The sequence below is a fragment of the Zootoca vivipara genome, chromosome 7 (assembly GCF_963506605.1).
Source record: "Zootoca vivipara chromosome 7, rZooViv1.1, whole genome shotgun sequence".
NCBI lineage: Eukaryota > Metazoa > Chordata > Lepidosauria > Squamata > Lacertidae > Zootoca > Zootoca vivipara.
Window position 1 is genome coordinate 64,696,861 of NC_083282.1, and position 16,814 is coordinate 64,713,674.

Here is a 16,814-nt window from a genome sequence, read left to right on the forward strand (position 1 = left end):
CCGAGGCGCACTTTCCCTAATGAGGCCTCCCGCCGCTGATGCCCTTCCACAGTTTGGATTCCGTTCTTAGACCAAGGTAAAGTTCGCAAACCAGGACACTACTTCTGGTTTTGCAGAGTTCATAAACGGAATAGTTTGTAAACAGGTCTGTTCTTAAACTGAGGTGCCACTGTAGTGTAAAAAACTGCCAGCATTTCTCAGTCTAAAGGCTTTAGAGATCACTTTTTGCCCTGCTGCAGCTACCTGTGAAATCCATTTAAATGAAGATGCTGCTGAATAGAGTTTGAACCTGGCTGGGAGGGGCATTGGCAAAGTTGTATTTTACTACTGGACTACGATTATTTCCCCTTGGTATGTTTGTTTTCAGTATTCATGTCCTGCTTTTTTTTTCAAGCTAAGAGGCTTTGTGGAGCAACGTACAGTAAAAGTTAAAATCCTTCACAAAGGACCAATAAAACCATAAAAATGATGAGAGCAATGGGTTAGCAACACAGCAAACAGCAAGACACTGAGTTAAAATCCACAGATCTAAAATGACTGGGTGTTTTTTTGCTTTTGTTTTTAAAAGAAGGTTTTAGCTGGTGCTAAAGTTATCAGACCCAGCGCTAAGCATACTTCCCTGAGAAGAAAGTCCCAGAGCTAGGGTGCCACCACTGAAAAAGCCCTCCTCAGGGCCGGCCCTAAGGCAAGGCTGGGCGGCGCAGGGCACCAGGGCGCAGGGCTGCCAGGGGGGCACCGCGCTGCGCGAAGGGATCATCACACCATGGCGCCAGGGTGCCCAATATGCTTAAGACAGCCCTGGCCCTCCTTCTGGTCATTGTTTACCTCAGCTTCATTGGCTGGGTTGGGGGAGAGACATTTGTGGGAGATTGCAGAGGACAAACAGGCTTGTATGGGAGCAGCTGGCCCTTCAAAGCAACCTTGCTCTCTGCCACGTAGAGTTTTAAAATGAACTGCTCTTAGAAACAAAGTGGGTCTTTCTCTTTTTCTCATTGCTGGCGCCATGAGTTTCTAAATGCAATACTCTTTCACATGTTACAAGACTCAACACCTTTAGGAGGTTGAGATAGCATGCTACTTTATTTCTCTCCCCTATAGCTAATGCTTTCAGAAATGTAAGCACTCTCAGTATTTATATCCAGGGCTCCCCCCCTCCCCAGCCTGAGCTCAATGAAGCTAAGCTCTGGTACCTCTCAGGTGGGTGCCACTGCCGTTCTAAGAGAATAATGGTGAAGTTTGTGGTGAGCTCTGGCACCTCTTTTTCTAGAAAAATAGCACTGTCTGTACCCATCTCATCTCTAACAGCCTTAATAACAGCCAAAAGGATAGCATCACAACCCTGGCTCTGCAACGGTGCCTGGCCATGGGATTTATAGTACAGTATGTACCAGTCTCCCTGCATAAGGGCCATAGCTCAGTGCTAGAGCATATGATTTGCAAGCAGAATGCCCCAGGTTCATTCCCTAGCATCTCCAAGTAAATTTAGGAGAGACTGCTGTCTGAAACCTGGAAGAGCTGCTTCCAGACAGTGTAGGCAATACTGACCCTAGATAGACCAGTGATTTGATTCAGTACAAGCCATCTTCCTATGTTCCTATGGTTATATTCTTCAAATCAGGCATGCAGTATTAAGCCAATATATGTATACACCACTAGAGGGCACAGTTCCCTGCAATCCTGCCAAGCATTTCAATTGAACAATATTTCCCTTTCCTGGCAGCTCCAGCTACACAAATCCTTCGTAAGCTTTGCAAGAAGAGGATGGCTCCCACAAGCTACTAATCAGCTAGTTTCTGCTGTGCTCTGTTCCCCGAGCTTCTGCCTTGATCTGCAAGCTAATAATCTTCATTTATTTCACTTCTGTCATCAAACTCGGCCTGTCTCAAGGCTGTGGCAGCTCCCGCTGATCTCCTCGCTGCCCCTCCTAACTTTCATGCTCCAGACCATGACCTCAGCTTGCCTTGCAGCTGCAAAGGAAACCCTTGGCATCTAATTAATCACTAATGCTCACCTTTAATTTCACTTCTCAGCTGGATCCCCAAGCAGACCCCAGCACCATTCATGACTTGAAACAGTACCTGCCAACCAGCACCACTAGCCACAAATATCCAAAGATTGCTTTTAAATCTTCCATTTGAAAACTTATGGACTTCTTTTACTAATGCTCTCCTTTGGGGGATTTTCACCACGTTTCCAGCTGCCATTTGAAACCAGAAAAGTTGAAATTAGATTTTTTTAACTGCTCGGGACAACTTCACAATAGGCATCTAAAAGCTATCAGAAGCATCTGTCTAGCTAATGTTGGAAACAAACAGGGCCGGTCCAACATAATTTGCTGTCTGAGGCAAAGATGCTCCCCCATTCCTATTTCACATACATATGCTGAATTCTGCTTCAACAGAAGTGATGGGTAGTAGTGGCTGGTGCCCCCTGGGAAGGGCTGAAGGCAGGGAGGCCAACAGTAGGTGGCGCCAGAGCCATTGACAAGCAGAGCCAACTAATTTTTGTCCACATCCTCTTCCCCAATGAGTTCTTCAAGGACAAAGAGGTGGCAAAAGAGAAGGAAGCTGAGACTCAGCACCACTCTGGATTACCATAGTTGAAAGTAAGAAGAAGGCTGAAGGAAAGGCATTTTGTGCTTGCTATTCTTACAACGTTTGGGTGTCAGATCTAATGCAGATAATCAAGAGGTGTGTCTTCTACATCCAATACAGTGGTACCTCGGTTTATGAACACAATTGGTTCCGGAAGTCTGTTCATAAACTGAAGCGTTCATAAACTGAAGCGAACTTTCCAATTGAAAGTAATGGAAAGTGGATTAATCTGATCCAGACGGTCCGCGGGGTACTTAAACTGAAACGTTCATAAACTGAAGCGAACTTTCCCATTGAAAGTAATGGAAAGTGGATTAATCCGTTCCAGATGGGTCCGCGGAGTACTTAAACTGAAGCGTTCATAAACTGAAGCATGGGTGTAATTGGTTCCGGAAGTGTGTTCATAAACTGAAGCATTCATAAACTGAAGCGAACTTTCCCATTGAAAGTAATGGAAAATGAATTAATCCGTTCCAGATGGGTCCACGGTGTTCATAAACCAAAAATTCATAAACCGAGGTGTTCATAAACCGAGGTTCCACTGTATACAGTTTAATAATTTGCTGAAAATGTACCTCCTTATCCTGGCCTTACCCTTGTGATTTATATATACTGTACAGGGGTACCTTGGTTTTAGAACAGCTTAGTTTATGAACAACTTGGAAATTGAACACTGCAAACCTAGAAGTAGGTGTTTTGGTTGTGAACTTTGCCTTGGAAGCTGAACATGTTCCGCTTCCTGTTGTGTGTGTTCCATTTGTAAATTGAGTCCCCCAGCTGCTAATCAGAGGCTTCCTGTTGTGTATGTCGGCTGTTGAGTCCCGAGCACCCACGCAACACAGAGGTGATATTTGGAGCTTAGGTTTTTGCTATTTTTTTGCGTTTTTGTTTGTGTGGCTTTTTTCGTTTTTTTGCTGTTACTTGTTCTTCGTTTTTGTGACTTGTTTTTGTGACTCTGTGGAACCCAGTTCAGCTACTTACTGATTGATTGTGTGACTGCAGAAATGGATAGAAGCCCCCATCCAAACAATGACCATCATCAGTGCACTTAAGAAAATAAATAAATGTTAATTTCTATCATCTACTACCGGTATACTGTCTTACTTATTTTATAGTACAGAACAATGATTATTCCTTTCATTTTATGGATCAAGGGTCTCGTTAGATAGTAAAACTCATGTTAAATTGCTGTTTTATGGGTTGTTCTTAAAAGTCTGGAATGGATTAATCCATTTTGCATTACTTTCTATGGAAAAGCACTCCTTGGGTTTGGAACGCTTTGGTTTTGGAACAGATCTCTGGAACGGATTAAGTTTGGGAACCAAAGTGCCACTGTATTTTAAAGGTATATTTACCCCTGACCATTAGGTCCAGTCGCGGACGACTCTGGGGTTGCGCGCTCATCTTGCTTTACTGGCCGAGGGAGCTGGTGTACAGCTTCCAGGTCATGTGGCCAGCATGACAAAGCCGCTTCTTGTGAACCAGAGCAGCACACGGAATCGCCATTTACCTTCCCGCTGTAGCGGTCCCTATTTATCTACTTGCACTTTGACGTGCTTTCGAACTGCTAGGTGGGCAGGAGCTGGGACCAAACAACAGGAGCTCACCCCGTCACGGGGATTCGAACTGCCGACCTTCTGATCAGCAAGCCCATGAGGCTCAGTGGTTTAGACCACAGCACCACCCATGTCCCTACCACTGTATTTTAGGACAGATTGGGACCTATGATGATGATGATGATGATGATTTATTACCCAACATTTAAAAACCCAGTTTAAAGCAAATTGCAATCACAAGAATAGGGTGGACCTATTTAAAGCAAATTGCAATCACAAGAATAGGGTGGACCCCACCCTATTCTTGTGATTGCAATTTGCTTTAAACTGGGTTGTTTTTTTTAATTGGGTAATAACATAGCTGCCAAGTTTTCCCTTTTCTCGCGAGGAAGCCTATTCAGCATAAGGGAAAATCCCTTTAAAAAAGGGATAACTTGGCAGCTATGGGTAATAAATGGGTAATAAATGTAATAAATCATCATCATCATAATAGGTCCCAATCTATCTTCTGCCACATCTGTCCTGTGGACAAAAAACAAAGGCAGAAGAGATGAGAAAGAACTAGGGAAGGGCATTGAAAAGTTGGAAGGGAGAGACAAGAAATAGTAGCCTGTGAATGAAGGCTGTCAAAGTTGCCTCTCCTCAAAAATAGTATTGTAGAGCTGGGAAAGGTTCAGAAAAGGGCAACCAAAAGGACCCAAGAGATGAAGCATGAGGAAAGGTTCCAGCATTTAAGTATTTTTTTAGTTTAGAGCAGGGTTTCTCAAACTTGGGTCTCCAGCTGTTTTGGGACTACAACTCCCATCAGCCCTAGCTAGCAGGAGCAGTGGTCAGGGATGATGGGAACTGTAGTCCAAAAACAGCTGGAGAACCAAGTTTGGGAAACCCTGGTTTAGAGAAATGGCAAGTAAGAGGTGGCACGATCGAAGTTAATAAAATTATGCATGGCATGGATAAAGTAGACAGAAGTTTTTTTCCTCTTAGTGAAGCTGAATGTTGGAAGGTTCAGGGAAAATAAAACAAAGTACATAGCACACAGTTAAATTATGGAACTCTCTGCCACAAGAGGCAGTGATGGCCACCAACTTGGATGGATTTCAAAGAGGATTAGACAAATTCCTGAAGGACAAGGACAGTGGCTACTCATGGGATGCGGGTGGCACTGTGGTCTAAACCACTGAGCCTCTTGGGCTTGCCAATCAGAAGGTCAGTGGTTCGAATCCGCATGACGGGGTGAGCTCCCGCTGCTCTGTCCCAGCTTATGCCAACCTTGCAGTTCGAAAGCACGCCAGTGCTAGTAGATAAATAGGTGGCAGGAAGGTAAACGGCCTTTCTGTGCGCTCTAGCTCCCATAATGATGTCCCATTGCCCCAGAAGCAGTTTAGTCATGCTGGCCACAAACGCTGTTGTCTGTGGACAAACGCTGGCTCACTTGGCCTGAAGCAAGATGAGTGCCACACCCCATAGTCGCCTTTGACTGGACTTCTCTATCCAGGGGTCCTTTACGTTTACCTTTACCAATGGCTACTAGGTATGGTGCCTTTGACCTCCCTCCACAGAGGCATCATGCTTCCCAGTTGCTGGGAATTGCACTTATGCCAAGCAGACAAGCATCCCACAGGCATTTGGCTGGCCACTGCGAAAACAGGATGCCAGACGAGTTGGGCCATTGACCGGATCCAGCAGGCTCTTCTCATGTTCCTATAGCTTTAAAATGTTCTCTCTCTCTAATGAGCTCTGGCTCAATACAAACCCAAAGCTAGGGAGCTGGCTCTGGAAAGGGGCAGGGCAAAGGCAAAGGGAAGAAAGAAGGAAGGAGAAGGAAGAAGATCCTCTCCATGCTCAGGTAGAGGGCTTGGAAGCAAAGACACATGGCTTCCCCTGGAAGCAGCACATGGTTTAGGGGGTGATGGTTTAAAGCAGGCAGGTTCAAACCACTCCCCACCCCAGTGCAGTTCTTGGAAGCTGCTTCCCTTTCTCGGCAGGGATCTGGATGTTGAGAGAGAGGATTGGGACGAGCCCAAGCAAGCCACCCACACAACTGCACAAGGACCAGCTGGGACTTGTTAGCTGGGCCTTGTGCATAACTGAGAGGCAGGAGGCAGCCGTGCGCGCCAAGTGCGCATTGCAGAGCCAGGAGAGGCAGTGAACTTTGGGGGACAACAGCAGGAAGGAACAGAGAGGCATCCAGCTTCCCCAAGAAGATGTCCCCAATGCTGGGGTCCCCAGTTTCAGTTCGGGCTATGTACACTGTGCTCACTATTCCTTCAAAGCACATTCATTTCCTCGAAGAATTCTGGGCATTGTAGTTCCCCCTTTCACAGAGTTACAACTGCCAGCAACCCGTAACGAACTACAGTACCCAGAATTCTTTGGGGTGTGTGTGGGTGTGTGCTTCAAATGTACCTTAAAGCCATAGTGTGCAAGGCATGTCTCTCCCACACCCTACTCAGCACACTTTTGACCGTTAGTAGACTTTAAAATGTAAAATGCCTCCAAGGATCCCATTAGTTTCACAATGAGAACATTTTGTTCTTCAGAAGTGGCTGTTGCTGTGAAGAAAGTAATTAATCCAAGTTGTCATGTGGTCTGAGAAGGATAAAAGCTATCCTGTTCTGGATGTAGCACCCAGGGGAAAAAAAGATAGACCTTTAAAGATATGGATGGATGGTAAACATGGGGCACCTGTTTTTATTTATTTTATTAAATTTATACACCGCTTGATTGGGGGGAAACTTCAAAGAGGTTTACAAAAAGAATAACATTATCAGTAAAAACAGTTAAAAGCAACTATTGAAAACCATTTGAAAAATTAAATTCACTAATGAACTTAAAGGGGACGAGGGTGGCGCCTGTGACGAATATAGGACTCCTTTGAGTTGTTTATGACTCAATTAGGAGCCACTAATTACCGCCCGGCACGCTTTCTCTAGCGCCTCTGCTCCGTAGACCCGGGCTAGCAGTAAAACACACAGCAGAGTTCTTCTTCTTCTCACACACAGCGGAAGCTTGTATAGCCGTTGGATAAAAAGCCTCTTAAGAACACACAGAGTCCAAAGTGTTCTAATAACTACTGGAGTTTATTCTACAGAGAAAATAACAAACAACCTGGTGAGAGCGCAGACATCTTGCGACCGTCTCCCAGGCAAAAACGAAACCAACTGATACACACAGAAACACTTCTAGCACATTCTGTAACATGATATCTTCCTCAGTGGTCAGGTGCTACACAGTACACAGTTAACCCCTTGGTTACTTGTTACTCCTCACATGGTCTAAACCACTGAGCCTAGGGCTTGCTGATCGAAAGGTTGGCGGTTTGAATCCACGCGATGGGGTGAGCTCTCGTTCTGTTGCTTGGTCCCAGCTCCTGCCAACCTAGCAGTTCGAAAGCACGTCAAAGTGCAAGTAGATAAATAGGTACCACTCCAACCGGGAAGGTAAATGGTGTTTCCGTGTGCGGCCAATAATGCGAGATGAGCGCCGCAACCCCAGAGTTGGTCACAACTGGACCTAATGGTCAGGGGCCCCTTTACCTTTTAGTTACTCTACTGCACCCAGGATCTACCAGCTGCCACTGCCTGTGACCTTCTGTATCCAAAGCCATTGCTCAACCACTAAGTTATGGCACTTCCAACTTGTGGCAACTGAGAGACTGGAAGACACGTACCTTCCACAGATGTATTGCAGAGCAGTGTCACGGCTGGGCCCGAGATGCCATTTCTGCCCACAGCACTAACGCTGATTTGATAGGAAGTGTTTGAGGACAGTTCTGTCAGAGTGACATCAGCCCTGGAAACAGCCAAAGGAAGCACAGGCTGCTGCTGGCTTCCTTGGGGAAACTTCTTTGCTGTCAGCTTATAAGACTCAATATCACCCTCAGGGGTGGTCCAGTTCAGAAATATACTTGTGCTGTCAGGCAGGCACTGTGGGTTCTTCACCTGTGTGGGCTCTGGAGAGACACAACACAAAAACTTGAGCAGTCACAGCTTGGCTGTCTCTGTGACAAGCACACATCCAGCATAGCATGGGATGGGCTGTGGTGGCCCTGGGTGTGTTTTTCGGGGGGGGGCACTGCCCTCAGCGCATCAAGACACATTCTGACGCATCGTAGGGTGGCTAATGGTTGCAACAGATTTCCCTACACCACCTTCTCAAGTCCATGAGTTACAGAAGGGAGTAGTTCTTCACCTCACGGTTGTTGCTGTGGTGATCAGACCTAGCACAGAAGGTGAGGCCTAGTTGGGAAGAACGGAATCTTAAATCCTGAACAGTTTGTCTCAGATAAGCAAGATGTTCATAAATTCTAAGGGGCAGTATAATTTATAGGTTTGTTGCATGCAGACATATATATTTTGGGGTTTTGTAAGTGTATCTCATTCTCTTTTCACATCTTCTTCTTTTGGTCCCAACTGTTCTGGGAAATAGAAGCAAATTGCTTCTGTGTCTTCACTGGGGAGCACATAGGTGAGATATCCTCAGGACACTAATACTGAAAGAAGAGGGATGACTGAATATTGGGGCTTTTATAAAAGAAAAATCAGTGATACTGTTGCTTTGTTATCATCATATTTCTCTGCCCACTCTGTATGATATTAAGTCCTCTTTCAAATAGTTATAGAGCTGGTCTTCCCCCACTGCCATATAGGGGGTGGGTGAAGAGCAAAATTTAACAAATGACCAAGAGCAACTGACTTTGAAGGCTAAAGGCAGTAGGACATTGTAGCCTACCAGACCCATCAAACAAGGGGGGGGGGATTTACATAAATGATAGGAAGAGTGAAGTTAACTCCATGAAAAGAGGAACAAAATTGTGAAGATTTCTGTAACTAAAAAGGGACAGACAAGCACAAAGCTTGATGCATGAGAGTGCCCTATGATGAAAAGAGTTCTGGATTTTCTCCTGGAGGAATGAAAGATTCACCAGAACCCCTCAGGGAATGATAGAGCCGAGGGTATGTTGAAGAAAGCCTTTATACTAAAGGGAAAGCAGTGAGCAATCTCACCAATGGATAATCTAAATGTGTTTGGTTGCATTGCATTGCCTCTGAGGCTGCTTCCATACCTGTCCTCTGAGACTATATCCAGAGAAAATTAGAAGGTGGGACATGTACACAGTCTTTAAGACTTTGCCACTGCCAACACAATAAAAAGAAAACAAAAGTCCTGCAAGTTCTTGCCACACTCTCTTGCCCTGGGACAAGTGCATACCTACCTATTGGCATCACCACGGTCTCAGAGCTGCTCGTATATGGTCCAGCAATGCAGTTGAGGGATACGGAGTAATTTCTCCCTGGGAACAGTCTCTGGAATACATGTTGGACCTGCCACTGGGTCAAGGCACGGTGCTGTAGCATGGTGCTGTTGCCTGGGTGCCACAGCTGCAGCTGGCAGCGCTCTGGCTTACTGAGAGGCTTTGTCCAGAACACAGACAGTGCAGGTTTTCCCTTCTCTGCCTTTATGGAGAGTTTCCGAGGAACCCAAGGATCTGTGGTGTACAAACAATGCAAGAGAGGGTGAGTTAGATGCTAAAACTACAGAGCCATCTGCTTTGGAATTGGGGAAAACAAACAGGGAGAGAGTTGGTCTAGAGGAGCTGTCATTGACGTTCAATAGTCAGAGCAGTGGTGCTTGTGGTATCGTCCTGGAAGAGGCTCTGAGATTAGGATAGGCCCCCAGACGTCCCCGGTTCCCGGGGACAGTCCCCAGATTCACCAATTTGTCCCTGGACAAAATCTGTCCCCAGAATGTCCCTGGATTTTAATGTCCCCGGATTTATGCCTGGGGACTTCTGGCGAGGCAACATGGCGGGCGCCATTGCAGCGAGCAGCACCAGAGGTCCTGGCCATGTCAAAGTTCCAGCCAGCCAATCCGCTGGCTGGGGTGGGGGGCTATTTAAACTGAGGCACTGTTTCCAAGGATGGGAAAACCCCACATTTAAAGGCTGAAAGATCCATGCTGGGATGGGGAGGTCACCATATGGACACCCCTATATTAATGGGGAGTCAACTTGGTTCAAATCCACATTTTGCTCCAGTGTGAACAAACCCGCAGAAGTGCATTAGGATACTCACATGTCCAGTCACTGACATTCTCTGCTGCTATCTGGTAAGGCCCTGCCACAGCAGCAACTTCTAGCAAATATTTACTTCCTGAATTCAGGCCAATGAAGGTGAAATTAGTAGCATCCTTCATGACAGATGTCTTGGATGCCACAGTGCCTGATCCAGCGTAATAGAGTGTTAGTACATAGCCATCTTGGTTTCTTCTTCTCACACACAGCGGAAGCTTGTATAGCCGTTGGATAAAAAGCCTCTTAAGAACACACAGAGTCCAAAGTGTTCTAATAACTACTGGAGTTTATTCTACAGAGAAAATAACAAACAACCTGGTGAGAGCGCAGACATCTTGCGACCGTCTCCCAGGCAAAAACGAAACCAACTGATACACACAGAAACACTTCTAGCACATTCTGTAACATGATATCTTCCTCAGTGGTCAGGTGCTACACAGTACACAGTTAACCCCTTGGTTACTTGTTACTCCTCACATGGTCTAAACCACTGAGCCTAGGGCTTGCTGATCGAAAGGTTGGCGGTTTGAATCCACGCGATGGGGTGAGCTCTCGTTCTGTTGCTTGGTCCCAGCTCCTGCCAACCTAGCAGTTCGAAAGCACGTCAAAGTGCAAGTAGATAAATAGGTACCGCTCCGGTGGGAAGAGAAACGGTGTTTCTGTGCTCTGCTCTGTTTCGCCAGAAGTGGCTTAGTCATGCTGGCCACATGACCTGGAAAAACTGCCTGCGGACAAATGTTGGCTCCCTCGGGCAGTAAAGCGAGATGAGCGTCACAACCCCAGTGTCGTTCGCGACTGGACTTAACTGTCAGGGGTCCCTTTACCTTTAATAAACTTAAAATAGATTAGAGTACACATCAGGATTCTACACATCTGAATATTTTTAGCAGGTGTCAAAAAGAGTACAGCAAAGGCACCTTGCCTGAGTTCTAAAATTTGGGAGCTGCCACACTAAAATATTTATTTCTACCACATGCAGAATAGGTATTATGTGGCACCTGTAATAACACCAGTTCTGCAGATTGAAGCAGTCAAGAGGGCGCATACCTGTATGCAGGTAAACTGGTCCCAAGTTGTTAAGGGCTTTATATACTAATACCGTAGGAACACTTTGAATTTGGCCTGGTTCCTTTGGTTCCAGGTAGGCCGTAGGCCTGCTGCTGTATTGGAGGGGTGGGGGCGGAACAGAACAGGGCGTAAGGTCCTGTAGCAGATACAGCAGCCACACAAACATTACCAAAATAGAGGAAATGCTTCACCAGAAAGGGTGACAAGTGTGGACACAGATTTGCATACAATTTGTGCATTTCGTCACTATAATTTAAACAGAAATGCATCCCACCATAATGAGGAAGACCATGATAAGGTGACTTGTGTGCTTTCTCAGGCTGCAATCTCATGGCCACTTACCCAGGAGTAAGCCCCATGGAGTTAAATGTGGCTTATCCCAAAGCAGGCATGTGTAGGCTTGCGCTGTCAGTCTGTTCAACAGGGGCTCACTGTGGATCAGCTGCCTTAAAGCCCCCTGCTCTCCCCTATCGTTCTTCATCTTTAAACTGCACTTGGACCAGACAGCCCTTTGAGCAAAGGACTCCTTTAAATAGTGGACTGTCCTCTGTCAAGTAGGACACGCGGCATGGGATACGGCATACAGAAAGGTGGAAAGTTTGTCGCTTAACTTCCATTCTGTCAGGTATGAACCAGGATGCCACAAATAAAGCAAATAAACCCATCATCACACTTTACACGCACCAAGAGGGCTCCCGTTTCACTTTTGGAATAAGCAGTCCCAGACTCTGGGCTCAGAAAGCATCTCTCCTTGCTGGGGTGTGTTTCTGCCCACCAGGCCCATTTCGAAGAAAACACACAACCCCACCACATTCCTCCCACAATGCTCCTGTGTTTGGCAATCTGGACTCCTTTGACACCGAGAAGTAGTAGTCAGCCAGGACCAGCATAGGAGAATTTTGTTGGCAGGACAGGATTAAGAAAGTTTGATGCGGGGATAAATGTTCCTCAGTGTTGTCATTCGGTATGTGGGTGGATGGTAAATAGAAGGGGTTAAGGACAAGAGCCTTTGGTCTAGCTTCTCAAAACAAAGCAGGCTGGCTGCAAGGCAGAATATTTCCTGTATAGAGGCTGAAAAAGGAGCCAAGAGTGACTTGCAGGTGAGATAGTTTGGTACTGAAAACACATCTCAGGATGGATAGTCTAAAACAGGTGTGGATCATCTGTGACCTTCGAGAAGCTGTTGGACCCCAACTTCCACCAGCCCACCCAGTGTGGCCAGTGCTCAGGTATGATGGGAGATGCAGTCCAGCAACATATGGAGGAAACATAGGATGCAGAGAGAGAGAGAGACCCCATAGGGAGTCCAACTGCAACAAGGTTGAACTTTGGCATGAAATTCTCCACCATAGCTGCTGTTTAGCTTGAAGGGAAATTTGATTCCTCCATTGCTGAGGCTGCGAGAAGCAGGTCACGGCATTATAAGGCAGATTAATTCGGTACACTCTAACTTCCTGAAAACTGGCCTAACCCGTTTGGCATGTGTACTGTGCCACCAGGTGTTGGCACAGAAGACCTGGCAGCGATGCTGCTGAAAAGCTATAGAAACGCTACAGAGACCTGCTAAGTCATGCGCACTGGCACGATGCTGGCATGGGACAGGGGTCAGGAGGGGGGTCATATTCATTGCTTAAAGGTGTGCCCAGGTGCAAAGATGGACCTTTGAGAGTTTTGTGGAAATGGATTTCAGCTGGTGCATCACTTCTCTCCCCTATCTGGGAATACCTGCCCCCAACACCGTTCCAGTTGTTAAGCCCTGTCTAATGCAGGAGCAGGGAACCTATTTCTGCCCAAGAGCCACATTCTCTTATGGGGAAGCCTCTAGGGGCCACATGCTGCCAGTAGTGGGTGGGGCTAGAGGCAAGAGTGAGTGGGGCAAAAAATGTGACTCTTACCTTTGTTCAGCATAAATCAAAGGTTTACGCACAGACATCTTTCTATCCAGGCAAGCAAGAGTTCAAGGACATGATCCTGTCAGGCAATGGAGGGCATGAAGCAGAGTGTGGCCTGAGGAGGGGCATGGCACAGCCCTAGGGAGAGACTTGAGGGCTGGATAGAGGCTCCTAGACCTGAGGTTCTCCACTCCTGCCCCATTAAACTACCAAATCGTGGGGTATTTCAGGCAAGTTTACACGATCTTCACAAAATACGGAGCCTGTACAGAGAAGGTCTTTCTTCCTCTCCACACACTACCATTCCTTCTCTCTCTCTTCAGAGCAGCGGTAGTCAATGTAGTGCCTGCCACTTGTTGTGGGACAACAGCATCTGCCATCACCCCTGACTGTTGACCCTACTGGCTGAGGGTGATGGGAGTTGTAGTCTGACAAGATCTGAAGCCACCCTGCTTTACGGCATTCTCTCCAGCGCAGGCTAGATAGGTTGAGCTCTCTCCCCCCTGCCCGCTTCCTCTCTGGCAGCTCAGAAGAGTCCCTGCGACGGAGGTCTGGAGGTCCCCCTTTGGCAAGGTCCCACTTTGGCAACCGGCCTCTGCCTGCTGCCTGCTCTGTTTTCAATTACAATGGGCTACGCAGCCTCTCCGCCCCCCTCTCCCCTACCCTCGTACTCCCTGCAGCGGCTTCCACTGCTCTCTGGAAAATGTGATGACTCAGCAGCCCCCGTTTCCAGGCCTTGTTCCAGCTGCTGGGTGGAGGCGGCGCTTGAGGTCTATTTCAGGTCCAGCTCTGCCTGCAAGACTCTGGCTTCCACAGGTCCTTCAGTTGTCATTCCGTTGTCCTGCTCTCATTTCTGGCAGCGTCCAAGGCAGAAGTACAAGGAAACGCTCCGTTAAGCAGCTTTGGAGCTGATGGGGACCCATCTGTTGCATGATAGCCAAACTTTAGGAACACAGGAAACTGCCTTTTGCCGAAGCAGACAACTGGTCCATCTAGTCCAGGAATGCTGACACTTGACAGACAGTGTGTCGTAGTCTTGTGCTGAGTAACAACATGCAGCGGAGTGGGAGGCCAGCCAGCCAGCCAGAAGAGTCTCTGAGGTGTTCTTGCCTGGAGGCAAAGTCAGCATCCAAAGTCAGCTCCAGTCCTAGGGCCAGGCGAGCAGCAATCTACATGGCCAGATGGTTCAGGAGTTAGGGAATCCAAGACAAGCAGGAAACAGCAAGAAAGCACCAGGAACTACAAGCATTGTTACCAGCATCTAACTGCTGCTGGAAGCTCTTCTTAAGAAGGCTGAAGCCAGCTGGTTCTCATCAGTGCCTCCTCCTCCTCTGTGTCCTTGAAGGCTGATCAGCTACAGATAGAGTCACGCCGCCTTCTCCCCCTTCAGGCTGCTGTTCAGCAGGCGAAGCCCATGACACAGTGACTCTCCAGGGTTTAAGACAATATGCTAGGGATTGATCTAGGGACCTTTTGCACCCAGAGCATCTGCACCGACAATGAGCTGCAGCCCTTCCCCTGAAGGCAGTATGTAGTCCTGCATATGGTGACTGAAGACAGGTCTGCACGGCAGGTAGACTGGCTCCCATTTCGTGCAGGGCTGGTTCGGCAAACTGAAAATCAGGAGCTGTATGGGATGATGGGCAAGTTTTATTTTGCGTCCACTACAATTTCCCCTTTTCATGCATGCTCATATGCATCAGGAAAGAATTACGCTGACCAGGTGTTTTCCCCCCCCTGTAGTTATGCACATTCATTTTATGCACATTAATAATCGTACTTCTCTGCTACTGGGTTGGGGAACTCTAACAATCCAGAGGCCATGCCAGTAGTGGGTGGGACCAGAGGCAAAAATGGGCAAGGCAATTAGGTTTCTAACCTAAAATCCTCCACTCCAACACACACATCACTCCCTCCAGCCAAGCTAGAGACATTATCCCAGCTCAAGAAGCACTCCAGGAGGGCATGGAGCAGAGCCAGTGTGAAATGTGGCCTGGGCACAGTCCCAAGGGCCAGGTGGAAAGGCCTTGAGGGCCACGGTTTGCCCCCTGGCCAGTGGGTCCTCACCCATGCTCTGCAATAACCTTTCTTCTATGCTCAAAGTGCTTCACATACATTAACTTGGCAATCCTTACAACAACCCTGTAAGGTAGGCCTGCGTTAGCAATCTCAGAGTTTTGATGAGGGCCTGAGGCTAAAAGAGAAGGGCTTGTCTAAGGCAGTGCAGTGAGCTGAGCCTGAGGTTAGGTTGTGACTCCACATGATTGGTTGCAAGCCGTACAAGACAAAAGTATATTAGGAGCCCAGGTACCTCCACACAAGAGTTTCCAGTCTTTGGGGCTGAGTATTTAGCACCAATACAAGAGGAAGTCACTGCCCAGAGTACATGCAAGAAGGTGTGGGATTTCCAGTGCTGCCACCACTCCGTCCTCTGTGTGAGCTGCTCTATAACTACAGTACTCAACTTGCCATTTCCCTTCTCTGCACTGCAGACTGCAGAAGATCACCCCAACGGAAGAATGGAGCAGAAGAAGAAGAAAAAGAAGAGTTGGACTTGATATCCCGCCTTTCACTTCCCTTAAGGAGTCTCAAAGCGGCTAACAATCTCCTTTCCCTTCCTCCCCCACAACAAACACTCTGTGAGGTGAGTGAGGCTGAGAGACTTCAGAGAAGTGTGACTAGCCCAAGGTCACACAGCAGCTGCATGTGGAGGAGCGGGGAAGCGAACCGGTTCACCAGATTACGAGTCTACCGCTCTTAGCCACTACACCACGCTAGCAGCAATTGAATAGGCATATCTGTATCCAAAAACCTGGTCTGTGTTTTAGAGTTGTAGCCCGGCTGAAACATCAGTATAGGCTGATGGTGGCATTGATCTGCATAACAACCCAGTGTGCACCTGTTTCCAGCTTCTCTTGCTAGAAGATGCCCCCAAACTAAAGCAAACTGCTGCCAGAATAGTGGGACCAAGAATCAGAGCACAAATAGGTTTCTCCATATCATTCTGTGTATTACTTCAGTAATTATTGAAACTCTTTGCTGCCTTTCTTTCCTCCCTACACCTTATGGTAGGTGTAGGTGGACTGGAGAATATATTAATTGCAATTTATCCCCCCCAGGCCCCCTACATGTGCAGAACAAACAAAGTTTAAGGTCCCACTCCTAGCAGCAAAGCAAACTGGCTTTTTAAGCCTGCTTAACAAAGAAATTGGGCAACAGGCCGAAGAGTAAGCTTAAAATATGATTTACAGTGAATCATAGAATCATAGAGTTGGAAGAGACCACAAGGGCCATCCAGTCCAACCCCCTGCCAAGCAGGAAACACCATCAAAGCATTCTTGACATATGGCTGTCAAGCCTCTGCTTAAAGACCTCCAAAGAAGGAGACTCCACCACACTCCTTAGTAGCAAATTCCACTGCCGAACAGCTCTTACTGTCAGGAAGTTCTTCCTAATGTTTAGGTGGAATCTTCTTTCTTGAAGTTTGAATTCATTGCTCCGTGTCCGCTTCTCTGGAGCAGCAGAAAACAATCTTTCTCCCTCCTCCATATGACATCCTTTCATATATTTGAACATGGCTATCATATCACCCCTTAACCTTCTCTTCTCCAGGCTAAACATACCCAGCTCC

General features: G+C 47.2%; 1 protein-coding gene across 8 annotated transcripts in view; it reads right to left on the bottom strand.

Moving 5' to 3' along the window:
* Nucleotides 1–10,852, bottom strand: part of PTPN7 (protein tyrosine phosphatase non-receptor type 7) — a 37,288-nt gene extending 26,436 nt beyond the window's left edge. For 6 of the 8 annotated variants that reach the window (XR_009557929.1, XM_060277192.1, XM_060277193.1 and 3 more), the window contains exons 1-3: nucleotides 10,225–10,852; nucleotides 9,366–9,638; nucleotides 7,821–8,102 (exon numbers count right to left, since the gene is read on the bottom strand). The gene's annotated coding sequence lies outside the window, so the exon portion shown is untranslated. Of the gene's footprint in view, nucleotides 1–7,820; nucleotides 8,643–9,365; nucleotides 9,639–10,224 lie in introns of all 8 variants that reach the window. The other 2 variants (XM_060277191.1, XM_060277190.1) reach the window with 2 other exon arrangements.
* Nucleotides 10,853–16,814: the final 5,962 nt, after the last annotated feature.